Source organism: Xenopus laevis, chromosome 9_10L (assembly GCF_017654675.1).
Source record: "Xenopus laevis strain J_2021 chromosome 9_10L, Xenopus_laevis_v10.1, whole genome shotgun sequence".
NCBI classification, from domain to species: Eukaryota; Metazoa; Chordata; class Amphibia; order Anura; family Pipidae; genus Xenopus; species Xenopus laevis.
The window spans coordinates 5,693,519-5,711,430 of record NC_054387.1 but is presented as its reverse complement, the minus strand read 5'-3'; positions in this window follow the sequence as shown (position 1 = coordinate 5,711,430).

The following is a 17,912-nucleotide window of genomic DNA, read 5'->3' as shown; positions in this document are numbered from 1 at the left end:
CAAGTGTTCCTGGGGCAATTTTTCATTGCTATTAAGGGACTTTTTGACCTGTGTTGATAACATGAAGACTTAAGGTAGAGTTGATTTCTAGTGCTCTGAATTGTGATGAAAAGTTACATTTTAAGGGAGAAGTTCTTTATAAGATTGCTGAGGGTTGGAGTCCCCTTGCAGTTGAAAAGCCCAGCTTTGCATTTTAGGGAGTCTTCCCTTTCTCCATCCCTGAATTTGTAGCCTAAAAGGGGAAGACTTCCTTTCATGTATGAAGATCAGCAAGCTTTCTGTATGTACCAGGCACATTATTCAGCCATGAAGCCTGTAGAACATCTTCCTTAATTGTATGAGATCAAGTGAGAGTTGACTTGTTGTGAGGAACAATAGGCCAAGATCAACTGATTCACTAGAAGCAATTATATATAAGTGTGCAAATTAATTGGCATATACACAGTTAATATGCGTTGATATTTGTTTTGTTTGTCTACGGCTGCCCTCGTTGCTGACACTCCAGAATAAACTAATATTGAGTGTGAGAACCTGCTGGGCCTCCAAAGTGGGTTAAACAGCCATAGAAACACTCTTTAATCATTATTGTGTATTATCTGACACTTTTTCCCTTAATGTTCCTGCTGACAGAGCACTTTATCTTTCAAATGCCGTAATTATCTGCTCGCAGATTACAAGGTTATGAGAGGTCCTCCTATACAGTCAACTGAAGAGGAAGTGGTTCCTCTAGGAAAATTGCCTCTTAACCCTCTCGCTTCTTGAGGAATTTTTATTGTGTTACAGAATTATGGGATTCCACTGGGAGGGCAACAGAGACGCCTAAAAGAGAGAACCATGTGGCGCCCAGAGGGGTTTAGGACCAAGCAGGTGCAACTGGGTGGCTTCAACACTGATGAAGTTATGATGATTAGACCCATGGGAGAGCAGTTGTGAAATAATAGGGGGGTACATTGGGATTATATTATTTTTTCAAACACAAATGGTTCAGTGAGACAATAGTAAACAATGAGAAAAACTGAAAGGTTAGGGACCCCCCCCCCTCCATACCAAGTAGAAGCAGTCAACAGGAGAAGTCGAGGGTATGATGGCCCTTTAGTTCCCCCAAATCCCTTGTCAGGATAGAAGGATCTGTGTGTACAGGAATGTTATGGAATCCTATAGTTCTATATTCTTTGAGCATTCTTTGCTGCATTGTGAACCTTATTACCCAGCGGTCAACAGCCTCTCAGAGAGGATTCCCAGGTGCCCCTTAGTCACGTGACTATATATTTGGAAGAGAGATGAGAGGTGTACGGCCTGACTGTCACCTGTAGAAACCCCTCCGCTCCTTCTGTGTACTCTGTGTAATGAAATTTTTGAGAGGAACCGCCAGGAAATTTATCAGCTGGGAAATCAGTTTTGCCGGGTCGGAAATGGGTCTTTTGTCTCCAACTTAATGTTTTCCTGCACACTGCTTGGCCTCAGTCAGAAAGGCACTCGCTGTTTTAAATTGGTTCTCACTGGGGAAGGGGGGCTGGCGGAATAAAGGGAACACATCGCCTCCCTCATTAGAAGCTGGTCACTGGTCACAGGTGTCTCGCGTCAGAAGGCTCATCCGAAAGTTCCATTCATTAGATGGCACAGCTCTCATTAGGTATCCCTCTCGTTGGGAGCAATTTTCTCACATTAGAAGGCAATCTTATTGATAGGATGACACTTCCAGCTGTTGGGAGGTTGCTTCATAAAGGAGAGATCTATAAGTAGGAACATTTCGACATGCACCAATGATGGCCGACTCTATGCTATCCCACATATTACATTAGTTACCAGCACCAGGTTAAGAGCATCACAGACTAGGAGCTATATATATATACAGTATATGTGTGTTTGTAGAGAACAATCTAACCATGACACAATACTGTCTAAATATTTTTGGAGAAGCTAATGATTAGGTTTTCATGCTGCAAGCTTTCTTATACAGATGCTTTGGCCCCAAGCTGGGACATTATGTGACCTATTGGCTGAACAAATGGATATTGTATGAGGGGCCACGTGGTTCCAGATGATTGGAAGAGAAGGAAGTGCCAATGTATCATGCATTGGCCAACACGGTACATCGGCAAGTCAATTTTTAATCAACAAACCAACTGATGTCCATGGTTCATGAAATCAGTTGTGATCATACAGCCAGTATGTATTTACGTTGTTTTGACTGTGGAAAGGGGGTCAAGAATTTTTCTGTATGTGGCACCTCTTTAGTCCTGAAAGTTTTAGCTTCAGTTTTTTTCAGCTTTCATCTTTACCCAACAGTAGATGGCACCAGGTGACCTGGAATACCTCTGTAGGCACAGCATTACCAACTTTGCCAGTGGCCTGAAGATACTTTCGGCATTTTCTTATGGATCATAGAGGAGTAAAGACCCAAGTTAGTCTATGGAACATGGGCTTCCAAAGTCTTTCCCACCATACAAGATTCTTCTGCATTCCAGGGAGCAAGTCAGACTTCAGGGGTACACCCCTATGGCATTATTAAAGGTGACATACAACAATATAGTTTTTTTTACTATACTTGTCATCCAATGGTGGTCTTTTCTGCATCCATTGGCCTCCACGGTGACCACTTAGACAAGAGCCACCTTAGAGCCATTAAACATTTTCTAATCTTGCCTAATGTTTGTTTATTAGCTAGGCTGTAGCTGAACTAGATATCCGGAAGTGTCTTACTTTCTACACCCAACACTCTTTGCATCTATGCAGTTCCTAAGCTGCAATGATTATTATAAAGCCACAAACACATTGTATAAGTCCCATAGATCAGTGATCTCCAACCAGTGGCTCCTGAGCAACATATTGCTCACCAACCCCTTGGATGTTCTCTTAGTGGCCTCAAAGCAGGTGCTTATTTTTGAATTCCTGGTTTGGAATCAAGTTTTAGTTGCATAAAACCATGCGTATTGCCAAACAGAGTCTCCTGTAGGCTGCCAGGACACATAGGGGCTTCCAAATGGGCAATCACACACTTGTTTTGCACCACCCAGGAATATTTTGATACTTGCATTGCTCTCTAACTCTTTATACATCTTGTCTGCTCTCTGGTTAAAAAAAAAGGTTGGGGACTCCAGCCATAGAGTCATGGGTAACAGTGGATTCTCAGACCCTAATGGTGTCACCTATTTATGCTTTAATAGTGTTTTCTCATGTTTTTTCCTTATCTAAGCTGACATCTCTTCTGAACTATTCCCTGTTCTTATTTCATATCTCTTTCCTAGTTTCTCCTTAACTTTCCATTTATATTTGCTTTCCACATTGTGTTCCAACCTTTTACCCTTCGCCTTCCCCCAATCTCTATTGTTTATGTCTTCGATTTACACAATCCATTATTTGCCATTTTAGTCTTTCCTCTTAAATTGAGTAGCATACTAAATGTCAAAAAGTAACTTTTGAGGGTGGAAAGATGGTGAATATTGTGGGTATCTTGATGGGTATTCCAAACTCCAACCTATGGTCCACATTGATATAAAGTGTTACTGTTGCCATCTTGCTATACGTTTGTTCTTCTGCTGTGATGGTTCACTATATGCAGGAACTAGGGTTGTCTCCCTAGATGTGTCCTCCAAAGACAGCCCCTACCTAGCCTTAACCATCTGCCTACCTTCAATTTGCAGTAACAGAACCAATGGCATGTCTCCATGGCCCTTAGATAGCTATACTAGAAGGATGCATTTATATATAGTAATCGCCTCTCACCCTTTAGGTAAGAGAGAAAAATGGAAAACGAGAAAGTGAAATCTGATACACATTAATATTCTGAATAAAAAAACCAGTCGCATAGTTTTATATTATTTGGGGGTAAGATAGATGGGGAGGAGGAGTGGGAAGACAGATCAATCTAGAAGTTTAATATATGTGCAGGAGAGAGCGGTGTGTGCCGTAGGATTACAAGTAACCTTGCTCTGTTCTATTGGCCGTGCTGGAAAGGAGGGCAGGCAGATCACCGGCGACATCCCCAGGGGGATGAGGTAGGAAATTAGTAGAGACAATTTCCCGTCTGATTGACCAGAAGGTAAACACGGTTTGGGACAAATCGATTAGTGGGATTTGTTTGTAGGGGGGGGGGAGAATATTTGAAAAGGACAGATGACTTGGAAATCTAAACAGAGAAATCTGCATAGGAATGAATGTCTCTGGCAGGGGGAAAAGTTGAATATTGGGTTATTGGGGAATATATAGAAGCACACAGCTGAAGAGCAAGCCATGAATAATTCAGAGCCTCTTAAACAGCTATATGTATACTACAGGCAGCATTTACCAATATGTCATTCTGTCACTTTCTCACATTGCACGGTCATGGGCACGACAGAATACATTGCTCTGGGAACAATAGTGACTGCCAGAGGCAGCAACGTATTAACAGATAGGGCAGTTGCCATCAGACCGGCTACATGTCTTCCTACTTGTGTTTCCACTCTGATCTATAAAGGAGGCTGGAAAACCCATTCACCAGCTCCTTGGCCCATACATGCGGTTACCTGTAGAATATGCTACATGGGTTCCCACCAAGAGAGAGACCAGAGTGGTTATTGATTTCGACCCGGGGGAAGAAATGTAAGAGCACTAAGAGGTTCATTTAGAGCTGTACTCATAGGGACAGTCCCAAGTCTTTGTACGCTGAAATAGAGACCTGAATAGAGAGGTAAGACGTATAGGTAATGAGATTATTCAGGCTTAATAGGGTTCCCTAAGTTTATTAAACATAGGAGAGCCTCTACAAAGTCATGGGGCCAAAGAGAAATTTAGCCAGATGTCCAATCATTGGAACAGTATAGGACACAATTATGGAATACATTAACCTATCTCTATTGTTGATTCTGCCTGGCTGTTCTCAATAAACAGTTTTTCACCCGCTTACATGGTTTCATGCAGGTACTATAGTCAACAATGTACCCAAAATCAATAGAGCCTACGCACAAGGAATTGGCGGACATAGGTTCATTGCAAAAAATGGAGAGCAATGAACTCATTTTCAAGGTGGAACATCTAGAAGACAATAACGGGGCAGCTGAACAATAAACAATGACCAATCTCGAATGCCAATGGCTTGGAAGAATTTTACAAGTGCCAGCTGTCCATCTTTGGGCAGTTATTGCTTGTTCTAATGGGTATCTGCATAGCCTCTTGCTTATACCAAGCACTCTACAATACTTCTGAACAGGTCCGGACTGAGAATTAAAATAGGCCCTGGCATTTCAGGTACACAGAGGCCCAATCAGCCCAAAAAGAGGCCCAAACAGCTCCCACCAGCCCACTAAATATTGACTTTCTATGGGACCTTATAGCAGCCCCTCTGGCCTTTGCCAGAACCCACAGAATGCCAGTCCGGGCCTGCTTCTGAACGAGTTAGACAGGGTATATTTGTGGCTAAGCTTAAACTGAAGTGACAATGTTCAGTAAGGAGCAGCACTATGCAGAGTGAGAGTGGTCTTCAGCTATGAAAAGGACCTATCCCAAAGTAGGGCGCCTATATCATCTGGCAAATATAGGCTAAACTTCCAAGAACAGCTTCCCCATTCATCACCCATCTAGTGAACGTCCAGAGCTGACCATAGCCAAACAATTAAAATAAACACTGCAACATTGTCTGCACTTGTGGAGGCCCATAACCTTCTGTTTTTATGATCGAGTGTCTAAGATGACTTAGGAAATGAATGTGTTCAACTGCTCAAACCAATGCCAACACATCGACACAGGTATCAGCTCTAATAAACCTGTCATTCCGCTAACACTTTCTCAGGGGTTAGGAAAATTCTTTCTGACAGTCAGGAAAGTGTTGTTACATTGTAGAATGGATCGAACTCCTGGGAACCTTCTGGATTAAATCAGTCCTTATGTGTAAATGTTTTTAGGGCATTTTTCATTTCCTTTTGTGAGTGGCCCTTTAATCTAAAATGCCAGTTCTGTGTAGATACCTGTAAAGGGAATGATCCCTTAATGCCTTTTTTCTTGTTGTGTTGAGTCGTTTTACTCTTCTACTGGAAAGCCTTAGTGTGGACCCACCAGGTCTTTAGGTCCCACCTGAGCTTGAAACAGAATCTTTTTGGTACTGGCGGGTGAGGGAACCTTGTCTCACTGATATAAAAAAAAGGAGTTGCTCTGGTTATGTTTTCCTTGGTCAAGGGTAGATTATATGTGTGTGGAGCAAGGGTTGGAAATACTCTCCAGCAGATGGTCAACCACAGAAGGTGTAATGTGAGAAATTAATTTTTTAACCGGTATTTTTGGGGCACAAGGCAGAGAGCAGCACTTCCTCACCTTTCCCTAACCCATGAGTATGAGTGTGCGCCACATCTCCATTTCACCATATGCCCACCAAAGTGGTTGCATGTTTGCTGTCAACATAGATGGGAAGATAGTATGCCAAATATGTATGTGAAATAATGAAATGGATTATGTAAGCAGGAGCAACCATCCCAACCCCTAACTTTGTGTGTGGGCACCACCCTCAGCCTTAAGAAGGATCCTAATAATTTATTCATTTTTAGGAGCAACATTCACTAGCAATCTCAGGATACGTATGTAGGTACAGTATATTTATCTAGACCTGCTGTTCTGCAGAGCAGAGTTGAGGGCAACACGGAGGAGTTGAGGGGAGAACTGTCAGTCCCTGTCTCTCACTCTTCTGCATCTCCCTCCTACTCTTTTCTTTGTAACCCACCATATCTCTATATTTGTATGTGTCTCGCACTCCTACACCTGATTGTGCCTTTTGGTGTCAATTTTCATATACTTGTTCCTTCATTGTGTATGTGAGATACTCACTATCCTACTTGTGTAGCCTCACTGCCCCTCTAGGGCAAAGTTCTAGATCTTGTATGTACTATTATTCTTTAGGTCCAGCCATCTCTAATGGCCCCGTTTCCCTCGCCAACCCCTTCCGTCTCTTCATTCACCGCAGTACAAAAGGAACCTGAACAATGCAATAAAAAATCTAGCAGGTTGCACTTCTTACTCACCTTTCTATATAAATCTTCCCTATCCCACCCTATTATTCTTCATCCACGTTGACCATTTTTCTAATGCAGTTGGTCAATTTTTCTACTCTCCCACATATATAAGGGCCAGGTTAAGATTAAGATCGTGATGTCATCTGCCACGTGGGCCCCATTTTGTGCAGCCTGATTTATATGCAAATTCTTTGAACCCTACAAGACACATAAAGGATAAACATAGGGAAACTGTCACCCCACTGACTGCCCCTACTAAACAGGTGCTCCTCACACCTCCTACAAGAAATTAGTGGGAAATGTTAGGTGCCAAATCCAGCAAATCCAGTATTTGCTCAGGAATAGGCTGACCCATGGATGTTGCAGAACTATGGCTGCCAGCTGCATACTGGCACATATTGGCCTGACCCTGGTATAGATGGTGACTGGCATTGATCTCTGCAGAATTTGTTTTTGTTGCATTTTTATGTATAAGGTGTCAAACTGCCAGTTGTTTTCTGTTTGTGGATAATTTGCTGCCCACTCTTGGACCCGGTAAAACGTCACCCAGTATAGACAATGAGCCTGGCACTGTAGCTGCCCTCCAGCTCACTGCATCAGCTGGGCACATCACTGCCCTTATAGCTTTAAATGACCTTGTCATAGGCCGGGCTCATTATAATCTGCTGCCGAGATGCCTGTCACCCAGAGCTACAGAAGCCAAAGCGAGTGCAGGGAGAGAAGCACCCAAAGACTGAGGAGCAAAGGGACATTGTGTCATAGTCAAAGGAACAAGTGGAGCAGCACTGGACTTATTGGGCTATAGGAGAGATTGGCCATGGTGGTCCCGTAGAGTTCCCATCTCTGCTGTACCACATCCACCTTCTCTCAGGAGCTCCGCTGCTATAAACTCCCCCCTCAATGCCATGTTTGTCTCCGTTGCACAATTCCACATATTCCCTGTCCCCATCTCAGCCCCTCTCATCTCCCAATGGTACTGACAGCTTATCAAACAGAGTTAGCCTCCAATGACATTGTGAGACAGTCCCCAGGGCTGTGTGGGAGAGGGAGCCGAGAGAGAGAGATAGAGAGAGAGAGAGAGAGAGAGAGAGAGAGGCCATTCTTCCCTTCCTGGGGGATTGAGATGTCCTGGAGGGGGGATGAGAGAGCAAAAATGACCCCTTCCTAGTTGGAATGAGGGTTCTATGGGAGGGAGGAGGTTAAAGTGCCTTGAGCTATTTCTCTCTGATCTTGTTGTCCAGTTTGTATGTTGCAAAGAGAAAAGCATAAGCAAGAAACAGAGAATAAGAGGCAGCCGAGAGAGAGAAATATCAGTTTTGATTACTTCAACTTCAAGGCCTTATACTGAATAGTACTGTGGCCATACTGCCTGTTGTTTTTATTAAGACGTATCTATGATTTTTGTTATTTCTTGAGCTAAACAAGGACAAACAGGCAAATTGAAGCTACTCCATGTTTGGTCCTTGCAAGGTAGATAGATAATTAGAATTACTGCTGCACAACCCCTCCCTTCACCCTTTGCTGTGACTGTTTATATAAACAGGAGAACATTGTGCAGGGGGGAATATCTGTCCACTGAGAATCTAATTTTCTACTTCTCCAGGACCAAACATGAAGTGAATTCAATTTCCCTATATACTGTTACCCCAGTGTTTCTATATGTCTGTAACCTTGTTATGAGCTAAGGGGGCCCAGTCTGAAGGTCAGTTAGGAGGAGATTTGGGGTGAGTACTTATTTGTACCCTGGGTACCCCTAGAACTATAGCAGGGTGACTGTTACCCCAGTGTTTCTATATATATATCTGTAACCTTGTTATGAGCTAAGGGGGCCCAGTCTGAAGGTCAGTTAGGGGGAGATTTGGGGTGAGTGTTTATTTTTACCCTGGGTACCCCCAGAACTATAGCAGGTTGACTGTTACCCCAATGTTTCTATATATCTGTAACCTTGTTATGAGCTAAGGGGGCCCAGCCTGAAGGTCAGTTAGGGGGAGATTTGGGGTGAGTGCTTATTTGTACCCTGGGTACCCCTGGAACTATAGCAGGGTGACTGTTACCCCAATGTTTCTTTATAGCTGTAACCTTGTTATAAGCTAAGTCGACACAGTCTGAAGGCCAGTTAGGGGGAGATTTGGGGTGAGTGCTTATTTGTGCACTGGGTACCCCTGGAACTATAGCAGGGTGACTGTTACCCCAATGTTTCTATATATCTGTAATTATATTATGATGGGGCATTATATATCGAAGCAACAGGGCAGGGCCCTATCAGAATGAAATGTCCAGCACACAAGAGGTTAAGAGTGCTTCCTTGCCCCAGTGTCACGCTCCGTAACCCCTCATGTGCTGGAACAAAAAAGGGAGCAGCAGGTGAAATTTGGAAAGTGTTATTTTGTGTTCCTCTCCAGCGGAGCGGAGAAGAGAGCTGACAGCAAAGGGGAAGGGGGAGTCGGAGTGAGAGGGAGGAGAGGAGGAGGAGGACTGTTTGAATAAGGAGATTTTCTCCTCTGTTTAACTGTAGTTTAGCATCAGAAGGAGAGAGAGAGAAGAAGGATGTCAGCGAGACAATCTGATATTGGAAATAAGACAAGACTCTGGCTCATTAGCATTGTCACTGGCTTTCGCTCCCAGAATCCCTTCCTGCATTGACTCATCCCTTGCGCAAAAAAAGGGGGTTACATAGGCAGTTAAAGGGGCAAAACAGCCAGTTGAAGAGGGCAATGGGATAGAATCGCTTACTATACGAATCATGAGAAGTAAAGAATAGTGAAGGTGTCAGTAAAATCCATATCGGTGCCCACCAAGTGCCTAGTCCAGGGGCATGTATGAGTTGGGGCAAGGTTTTCTGGCCTACTATGAGACTATCTATCGATCTCCATTCTGTGCTGTACTACGATATACTAATTACACTCAGAAAATAAAATGGAACATGTATGATGACAGTTTCCCCCCGTGGGCTATGCAACTGTCACTGCAGACTCTGGGGAGGCACATCTGGAGAGGGGCAGATGCCGCTATAGACCTCGTTGCCTGTATAGAATGTGCACAAGGTTCCACTAATTCAGTGTAATGCTTTTCAGTTAAATACAAATGGGAAGAGTATGTGAAGCCACTGCAAGCTGCCCGGCCTGGACTGATATTCAAAATAGGCCCTTGCATTTCATTTACAAAGGGGCCCAAGCAGCGACCCCTCACTGGCCCACTATATAGTGACTGTCTATGGCAGGGATCCTCAACCTTTTCTATCTGTGAGCAACATTCAGATGTAAACGGAGTTGGGGAGCAACACAAGCATGAAAAATGTTCCTAGAGGTACCAAATAAGTACTGTGATTGACCATTTAGTAGCCTCCATGAAGACTGCCAGTCTACAGGGGACTCTGTTTGGAAGTACACCTAGTTTTTATGCAACCAAAACTTGCCTCTAAGCCTGAAATTCAAAAATAAGTACCTGCTTTGAGGACGTGGTGAGTTACATCAAAGGGGTCGGAGATTAACATGTGACTCACAAGCTGGTTGGGGACCACTGGTCTATGGCATAACATTAATTCTGCAAGAGATGGAGGAGGTTCTTTGGATCTTGGGTCATCTGAACGTTATCCAGAAAAAATGGTTCTAGTAGGGATTCTGTGCTAAGCAGGTGATGATATGCCATAGGGTAGAATTCAACTCTTCTGCCAGGAGTCTTATGCTATCATATATATATGTCTAATCTTGCTTTTTCTGGAAAGCCAGTGCCCATCTTTATTCAGGCTCTTGGTTGGCTTTTTATTATTTCATTCATGGCAAGACCTCTTGGCAGGCTTGTTGGTGGCGTAAGGCTGTTGGGAGTTGCAGCTGAAAGGTCAGAGGTTTTGTCTGGGGATCCACTACTGCTAAAGACAGCCCCAACATTGTAGGAATCATTGGCAATGGAAAGGTGGGGGGGGGTGAGGTGTAAAAACTAAAAAACAGGAGTCCATGTCCCATACATATCCCTTATTGGCTTGTTAATCGTGAAGCACAAGTAGAAGCCCCTACAGGAGCAGTATTGTGGCACTTAGAACTTGCACCTAGAACTTGCACCTAGAACTTGCAAGCTGCTCCATAGTGTGAGCACAGGGGGCCAGTGCACATCCACTTGCACATGTTCACATTCCCGTCTAATGCGTCGATGGCTTCTTTTTCCACGTGTTTCGTCTCTGCCTCGTTCACCCCACCTTCCGCACGTAATCCATATCAGCTGCTAAGTGGCAAATTCTGTGTGGGCTCCGGCAGCCGAATGCACATCTTGTCACTTTGTTGACATCTCGTGATTATTTGACATTGCTACCGAGTCTGAGGCTTCCGTCTCATTCTGCTCAATCAAAAGGTTAATTTAAAATAAATATTTATTTATATTGTAGTTAGTCATAGAGCTTGTTTTATTTTATATATATATATATATATATATATATATATATATATATATATATATATATATATATATATATATATATATATATATATATAGCAAGAGAGATAAAGTCAGCACATTGTATCTTACTACATTTGCTCCGTTATTCTAATTATTTCCCACCTCTATATATTTCCCTGTGCTTAATATTAGAGCGCTGCAGGAAATGGACATAGAAAGTATGGAAGAAGAAGTTACCCAGAACCTGCCTGCCTTCAGCCGAGAGTGCCCACAAGGTGACCAACCTTCTATTCAAAGGGGAGATATAGCCAGGTACTGATGTAGAGACCTGCAGTGGGTTGGGTGCCAACAGGATACCCACAAAGCAGTTAGGTTTTGAGTAAAAAGTTCCAGATCCATCAGACAGATGGACAGTCTGGGGGTACCCTGGTGTGGGTCTTGCCCTCCCTCGCACTTTCACTGATTAAGCAATATTTTCCTTTACCTGGTTGATTCGCCCCGGAGCGATGTCATGTCTGGCCTACTGTGATGTCACTTCTGGCCCACTGTGATGTCACTTCTGGTACCTTGGGTCCACAGATCAAGTGGTGAGTAAACCCTTGCAGGTTTGACTTAAGTAGCAAGTCTTGGTAGGGGGTATAGCAAGGTGGTGGGTTCAGGTCATCAGGTCTGGGTTGGTCACTGGTCTGCCCAACTGGACCCTTGCAGGACTCTCTATACTGATGCATTGGGAGACAAATTGCCAATCCATACCCGACCGTCCTATCCCAACCCAGAGCCCCGCCATTCTGCAATCACTTATATATCCAGTTATCTCTAATGTCACCCAAACAGGATGATCATGAGTCTAGAAATGAAAGTGGCAGTTGGGAGAGGCGCTACGGAGGGGCCTGGGACAGGGCTTTAGATGTCACAGATCATAGAGGTCCCCAGTCTGGCCAAGGGCCTTTTGCCCAATATAAAAACATTCAATTACACTGTACAGTCAATAACTAACAGAAATGTTGATCATTACAGAACAGAGTGATGTCCCACTATTTATAATGTGAATTATAAATAGATATTCCTTTCCATTTGGGCCCCTCTCACTGCCTTCTGCATTAACAGGGCCCTTTCTTTCTTTGAATCCTATTAAAGTAACAATTTAATATCCCCTGGCAACAAAAGGGTGCTGGAAGTAACTCTTCAACATCAGCCACAAAATACTCATCCCTTGGTTATAAATTGTTTTGCAGAAGTGTAGCTTATGTATGGACGGAAGAAAAATGTGTATATTCCTTCTAGTTGCCCTTTAACCATTCAGTCACAGCAGAGGCAGCAAGCGGATCTCATTAGTGAGGTATATGTTATTAATTACACTTACTAATGACATCGTTTGCTTGTATCCCGTGCATTACACACACTGCATTGTCTGTGTATTTATCCAGGCAATGATTATCTGCAGCCTATTTTTTAAAGCACTTGTGATTTTATTGCTCTTTGAGATAATTGGATGTGACTATTCTGCTTGTCGGACCCTTTCAGATGTCATCCCCCCTTCTTCTCTCCAGCCTCGTGTCCTTTCATTGGATTTCTGCGGCATAACTTGTAAAATTTTAACCAAATCATCTCTCACTGGTCTGGATGTTCTTGGACCTTACTAGCTCTTTACCAAGCATCGCAAGGCACAGAGTGGGTAGGCAAACATCATGAGGCTTGGGCATGTGACCAAGAATCACAAGGGTAGGGTGGCTTCTCAAGCACTACAAGAGTTGGGAGGGTAGACAGGTATAAAAAGGGTAGGGGCAGTGATCCCAACCAGTAAACTAGTGAGAAACATGTTGCTCCCCAACCCCTTGGATGTTGCTCACAGTCGCATCAAAGTATTTTTGAATTCCAGGCTTGGAGACAAGTTTTGGTTGCATAAAACCAGATGCACTACCAAACAGAGCCTCCTGTAAACTGCCAGTTCCCATAGGGTCTATCAAATAGCCAATCACAGCTTTATTTGCACCCCAGGAACTTTTTTCATGCTTGTGCTGCTCCCCAACTCTTTATGTGGCTCATGGGTAACAAAGGTTGGGGACATCTAGGTAGGGGGTATCCAATTATCGTAAGGATGGGGTTGGTGTCCAAGTATCAAAAATATGGGGCAGGTAACCTGGCATCACAAAGGAAGTGTGGATAGCCAAGCACTACATAACTGGGAATCCTGAGATAGATAACAAAGCATTACAAGGCTACTGAGGATAGCTATATATCATGAGGCAGGGGTACAGAGGCTTGGCTCTATCACAAGAGTGGGAAGCCAAGCATTACAAAGGTAGGGTGGGTAGCCATGTATCAGAAGGGTAGGGGGTAGCAAGGTACCACAAGGGTGGGTATCTAATGTGGGATAGGTAACCTAGAATGACAAGGAAATTGTGCGTAGCCAAGCATCACAAGGCAGGGATAAGTAACAAAGCATCACAAGGGTAGGATGGAGAGCCAAGCATCATGAGATTAGGGTGCATAACCAAGGTTTACAAGGGCAGAGTGGTATTACAAGTGAAGGTTATGAAGCCAGTTATGAAAAGGAAAGGGATGGCCAACTATAGCAAGGTATGGGTAGGCACCTAGCACCACAAAGGAAAAGTGGGGAGCCAACTATCACAAGGCTGGAATAGGTAAGAAAGCATCACAAGGATAGAGTGGATAGTCAATCATCAAGTGACTGGGGTACATAAGCAAGGTTTACAAGGGCAGGGTGACTGACCAAACACTGCAAGAGTAGGATGGTAACCAAACATTACCAGGGCGGGGGGGTATATCCAAGAATTACAATTATTATGATTTTGGGGTAGGTAGGTAGGTAACCAAGCATCACAAGGGTAGTATAGGTAGCCAAGCAACTACAAGCTTGAGGAGAAGGGTCAGGCATGGGGTGACCATAATGGGCATTTGTAAGAATCACAAGACTGGGGGTGCCCATGTGGATGGCCACAGTAATGCAGACAGACTGTTAACATCTCGCCATCTTTATTTTTCACACTCACATCCTGACTTCCCAGTCTCTTCCCAATATTTCCCAAGGCAGCAACATTCTGACATCCTTCAAAAGCAATCCACTTTAGAAAACAACACCCAGCTTGTGCAAAACACACCAACCACCAGATGGTTGAGAAGGAGGATGGTCGACGATCGCAAAGCTGAGAGTGGTTAGCTAAAGATCATCACAACATCGGGGGGTATGCATATAAATAAAAATATAAAAAGGGTAAAAAGAAACATATAATAAGGTGACTGCTCTTGAAAGGCTGATTGCTTCAGATTTGATTGGCCAATAATAGACAGAGGTCAGTGACCCCTGTTGCCACTTGTTTGGGATGAAGTGGTCAGTGGCTTTACAGTAGAATGAGAGCAACTGGGCAAAGCACACGTGTGTGGCCAGATTGGACAATTCAGTTTAGTGGCCCCTGCGGGGTCAGTGATTACCAATTCCGAAAATCTTTTATTGTGTATGATGACTTTAAAATAAATCCTGGGCTAATAAGGGGAAATAACGGAAGAGCAGTGAGAGGGTAAAATACCCCAGGCTTACATAAGGAAAAACCTAATTAGGATGAAATTTCAACTATTTTTATACATTATTTCGCAAACTAGCTGATTCTTACCGTAAACATCAGGGCTACAATCTGTGGGCGCTAAACACTTGAAATCATGTCTGAAACTGGAAATACAGGTTATAATAATCATTTTTTCCCATAGTGGGGATACAGTTCTGTTTGTCAGTTCAAACTCTGCTGCCTAAAGCCCTTGAAACACAAGAGCCGGGGACAGGACAGGGTTAACACTTTGTGCTGTAATTGAAAATGCACAGATAAGGGGATGCCCGGGTGCACAGTGATAATATGACAGATATTTAAATAGCAGAAGACACATCTCAGTTTGTGAAGCTGAAATACAGTAATACAATAAGGAGATGGGTCATGGATCAAGGAGAAAAATAATGCTGAAAAAATTGGGGAGGCAAGAGATGGGTTCCAGTCTAGGGAGAGAGAAGGGAAAGAACAGGATCTGGGTAAGGGAGATAAGAAGGAGAGAAGGAATGGGTGCTGGGTTATAGGGGATTAAAATGTTAGGGGGAAAAGAAAAAAATAAAAGAGGGGTCTCAAGAGGAGAGATAGGTCCTGTCTAAGCAGAGAGAGGAGGTAGAAGAGAGATGGGTACCAGGTAGGGTTGCCACCTTTTCTAGAAAAAGATACCGGGCTTCCCATATATGAAGGGAGAAAGATGGGTCCCAGAGTGGAAGGTTGATTAAGGCTTTGCAGAAAGGATACAGAGGTGGGTCCAATGTTAGTGAGATGAGGGAGAGAGAAGAGTTGGGCTCCAGGCTAGAGAAAGAGAGGATGGTGGATTTAAGGCTTTGTAGAAAGGACACAGAGGTGGGTCCAACGTTAGTGAGATGAGGGAGAGAGAATAGTTGGGCTCCAGGCTAGAGAAAGAGAGGATGGTGGATTTAAGGCTTTGTAGAAAGGATACAGAGGTGGGTCCAATGTTAGTGAGATGAGGGAGAGAGAAGAGTTGGGTCCTGGGTTAGTGAAAGAGGAGGAGACAGGTTGGGGTGAGATATTGAGTGTTAAGGCTTTGGGGAAGAAGACACATTATTGATGAGTAAGGCTGCTATAAAAGAGAACATAATGAATGAAGGTGTTTTATAAAAACAGACACAAAATCAATAAGGGGCATAAGTATGAGAGGTTTGTATCTGGAACTGTTAGACTGTGTAAAAATGGTACATAACTACCATTAGTATTATTGTTCGTATAATTCTTACAGTAGCTTATAATAAGCTATATTGTCACATGGTATTCTGACTCAAAAACATAGCAGACATCAGTTCTGTTATTTAGCTGACTTTTGCTACATTGTTCCAGGAGTCAGAACCAGTAGTGCAGGGCATATAAACATCCACACACACATACTTTTTTGGATTATTGTATGCCTGAATTGGAAAATTACTTTATCATTAGATAATTATCGGGTGGAATTCCCCTTTAAAGAGAGACTGATGTGGGGGCTGCAGAGATTTCAGGACAACGCTACACAGTGCATTGTTCATTACAGTAGCAATATAAAGGGGGGCATGGGTTATATAAGGCAGAGGGATAGGGTATGTGAGGGCGGGGGGCACATGTGTTTTGGGAGGGGGGCGGATGCTATATGTGAAAGTGCTTGGAAGACAGAGCTGGGCTGGCATCACTGAGCCTGACACTCATTCTGCATTCACTGTACAACCAGAAACAAATGGGTTTTGTCACGTCAGATTACAAAAGGGGATTTTGGCCAAGAGACTCCGAGCAGAAAATGAGCAGCCAGCGGCAGGCGCGTCATCACAAGATCCTCGAATGTTGGAGTCTCTGCGTTCAAAGGCAGATTACAGAGTGTTCCAGTTCAGCTCAATCCCTGGGTTAGACACATGCGCAGACGTTATACACTTGATCAGAATGAGAGGAGTGATAGTGTTTTCATTATTGTCCTTTATTTATATAGTGAATAATGTACCCCCTATTGTAAAATATAAGGGTATGATAAGTCCTTTATAAGTGCTTTTATACAGGTCAAGGCACAAATATGAATTTTATTATTTTTGTGAATCTCTTTAATACAGCACAGGGTATAATGACAGTTATTTTACAGGTCAAGGCACAAATATGAATTTTATTATTTTTGTGAATCTCTTTAATACAGCACAGGGTATAATGACAGTTATTTTACAGGTCAAGGCACAAATATGAATTTTATTATTTTTGTGAATCTCTTTAATAGAGCACAGGGTATAATATCAGTTATTTGCACATTAAATAACCAGTAGTGTTTGGTATTAATCTGAATGGATTAAACAACATTGTTTATCATTAAAGATATGTTGACAGTAAATATGATCACATTAGTTATTGACGGCACCAGTCAGTGGTTTCTCTTTTTAAAATGCCTTCCTTAGGACATGGGCTCTGACCCCAAACATTTGGCAACGTTTCAGACCATTTTCTGTCTTTTTTCAAGCTTGAAAGGTCTTGAAAAAAGACCAAGACTGGTCTGAAACGTTGCCAAATGTTTGGGGTCAGAGCCCATGTCCTAATGAAGGCATTTTAAAAAGAGAAACCACTGACTGGTGCCGTCAATAACTAATGTGGTCTGATTGAACGGATTGGAGGTGGAGACCATTGGACGAGCATCAGGTTAAAGTAGGTGCTGACTGTGAAACTTGTGAGACTGTAAATATGATGTCCTCAGTGCTGGACTTTGGTATCTGTAGCCCCTCCGGTGGCATTCACCCCAATGGTCCACCACCCTAGCCACAGACAGGGTCAGACTGTAGTGTGTGTGCCGCAATCTGGGGAGGAAGGGCTGAGGGGGAGCGATGGTGGAGAGCAGGCAGGGCTCTGGTCTGGGTCAGCAGGGCCCACCAATTTTATACCCGGTTTCCTGCTGGCCCGGTCCTACCGTGGCCACAGAGGCCCCCCAGCACAAAACTCACACTGCTCCACCATGTATCTTCTCTTGCTGCCACTGTCGGGGGCA